Source organism: Pyxicephalus adspersus, chromosome 7, assembly GCF_032062135.1.
Source record: "Pyxicephalus adspersus chromosome 7, UCB_Pads_2.0, whole genome shotgun sequence".
In the NCBI taxonomy this organism is placed as follows: Eukaryota; Metazoa; Chordata; class Amphibia; order Anura; family Pyxicephalidae; genus Pyxicephalus; species Pyxicephalus adspersus.
The window spans coordinates 78,670,265-78,673,340 of NC_092864.1; the positions used below are offsets into that span (position 1 = coordinate 78,670,265).

General features: G+C 42.6%; 1 protein-coding gene across 1 annotated transcript in view; it reads left to right on the top strand.

Moving 5' to 3' along the window:
* Positions 1 to 2,302: 2,302 nt before the first annotated feature.
* Positions 2,303 to 3,076, top strand: part of ERCC4 (ERCC excision repair 4, endonuclease catalytic subunit) — a 60,837-nt gene continuing 60,063 nt past the window's right edge. Inside the window, exon 1 of the mRNA XM_072419026.1 lies at positions 2,303 to 2,440. The gene's annotated coding sequence lies outside the window, so the exon portion shown is untranslated. The remainder of the gene's footprint in view (positions 2,441 to 3,076) is intronic.

Sequence of the window (3,076 nt, forward strand, 5' to 3'; positions counted from 1 at the left end):
TTAATATGTACAAAACCCAGTGTCATATACACTAAAAACCTTGTGTTAAAATATTTTATTAAAAACTTATGCAAAAACATTTTTTTACTGAACATTCTAATAAATTATGATATAGCTATGCACATCAAAAAATAACAAAAGTAAATGAGTGGCATATACAGGACTGTCACCAAAAAACAATATATTTACCTTCCATAAAGGTAACATGTTTATAGACACATACCCATATACACTATTTGGACAGAAGTATCACACATTTATCATTCTTTTTAGGTTAGAAACATGAAACCAGCCCTTACATTCTGAGTACTCCAGCATGTTGTATTTTGAATTATTTTGTTACCTGTGCTCAGCTTAGGCGTGTTACTGTTGTATGATTCACTCTCATTCATTCACCTGTGACCCAGAAGTCAGAGACCTTTCTTACAGATACAACAATAAAGGTTAGAGTTCGTCTTTATTGCTTGTGTCTAACAGCACATAAAATCTTTCCCTACCAGGAATTTTCCTTTATCACATAACTCATTAGTACATCCATCTAAACCAACTACTTTACAACATATTCCTTCAAAGTGGGGATTCTATGTTATCAATGTTTCATAAATTTGACCCAAGTATATTTCACCATTGTTCCTTTATAAGTCTTTTTATGTGTCAATGTTTATGCACTGTGTGTTTTTGCTTTGTTAAACACTATAACCCATCTAAGTTGAATTTCTAAATGTAGAAATAGAGAAACCTTCTCTCTTGAATATCACCATAATCACTGAAGTTTTATCACATTTGTGAGAAGTAACACTTCATGCTTCCGTCTTATCATGGTGACAAGGGTTAACCGATCACTTAACATTGTGATGGCCCTTCTCAGCCTGCCCTTCCTTAGATTGTTGCTCACTGGACTGGAAAATCTATTCACAGGGTGAAACTGAGAGGGCAATTTTTATAATACACACAGTGTACAATGTGCTCATCCAACATGAAAGGTGAAGGTGATGCATTAAAGCAGTAGAAGAATACAGATCTAATCCCTAAATCCTCAAATGACAGCACTTTAATTTGCTGTAAAACACTGTTATGTCACCGCTTTTGGTCAATGGAATCACATTGTGTTCATCTTCATCTCCCAAGATTTCAGTTTCATGCTCATCCATTTACCATTTTAAGATCCCTTTTTGGTTACTATTGAAAAGTTGATGATGTCTTCCGTATGACATGTCTAAACTTCCAAAAAAAATAAAAAGTCAATACAGCCAAATAAACAGCCCCAAAGACCACCCCCCTCTGCTCACTTGTAGCCCATATTCACCACCCTCTTTACGCTCCAAATTGCATCATCCCACCCGGTACCCCCCTGTACCCCTAGATTGCATCTCCTCACCAGGTGCTCTCCTGTACCACTAGATTTCACCTATATTGCACCCCCCCCCCAAGGAGCTCTTTTTTGTACGCCTAGATTGCATCTCACCAACCAGGTGCCCCGCAGTACCCCCATATTGCACACTCCCTCTTACCAGGTGCCCTCCTGTACACCCCAGATTTCACACACCCTCCCACATGGTGTCCTCCAGGTTCCCCTTCTGTGCCCTCAGTTCACACCAGATGATCTACCGTACCCCCAAAGACACCCCCCACCAGGTGTACCCTTGTACCCATAGATTGCACATCCTCCCACCAGGTGCCCTCAGATCGCACCTCCCATGTTCTCTCCTTTATCCCTCAGATCCCATCCCCCGCCCCACCAGGCAATCTACCGTACCCCCAATGACACTCTCTACCAGGTCCCCTGTACCTATAGATTGCATCCCACTCACCAGGTGCCCCTCTGTACCTATAGATTGCATCCCACCCTATAGATTGCATCCCACCCACCAGGTGCTCTCCTGTACCTATAGATTGCATCCCACACACCAGGTGCCTTCCTATGCCCCCCATTTGCACACAGAGGAGCTCTTTTTGCACCCCTAGATCCTACCCGTGGCATTCTGCCAAGTACACGTGCAATACTGATAGGCTGTAAGGATTGGAGAGATCAACCAAGAAAGCCTTCTCAGCTACCAATCAGAAACCTCAGATCACAGAAATACCCAGAATGCTCCGCACATATTACGTCACATCGTAAGCTCCGCCTCTGCCACAAACCCCGCCCCCATTAAAGAAAAACAACTCCATTGTAGCTTCCACCGTGATAGCAGCCTTATGCAGTTTCTAGGACATGTTAGACTACAAACTAAATTATAAGGTAGCATAAATTATAATGTAACGACCAGCAGCATGTCACGTGACGTGCCCGCCGTCACGTGACGAACCCGCCCTCTGCTCCGAGCATATAGGTACATTGTAGCGCACTCAGGGTTAGTTGTTTTTGTCTCTTGAGGAGGCAGCAGAGCTGTGCGCATGGCAATTGTGAGCAAAGAGGAGGAAGCCGGGCAGAGCTGAGCAGGTAACAAGGCGATTTGTACCCGGCTCTGTGCCACCCCTTAGAGCAGTATGGCAGTGCAGCCATGTACCGTGGCAGTGGGGGCCCCATAGCACTCTGAGGTTCAAAGCATGGCAGGAGAAGAACACTCAATAAAAAGTTCATTTTCCTTTTATATTTTTGTTAACCCTAGGTTCAAACTATGTAAAAATATTCCACATCCCAAAGATTCACCGAAACCCACAAACTCCTACAATAAGAGTCAGCGTATTATATGTAGCAGGACTTTTACCCTCCCTAGCGCTTACAATGTTTCTATAAATAGAAATAAAAAAGATATGAAATATGAAAATATGTATATAAAATCTGAAGAGATACAAAATATATCCAAACAAAGTGCAACCCCCCAGGTCTTCGGGTACAGATCTCTCCTAATATAATATATCCAGTTACTTAACCTCCCCGGCAGTGTGATTATTTGAGTATTTTTAAATGCCATGTCAGTACATTTGACATTTCAAAATATTTCTAATTATAAATTTCCTGCTGGTCCCCCCCCGGGCATGCACGCCGCCTGCACACATGTTGCATGTCTGCCCTAGCCTTACATCTGCATTCTCTAGCCTCACATCTGCATTCCCTAGCCTCACACCTGCATTC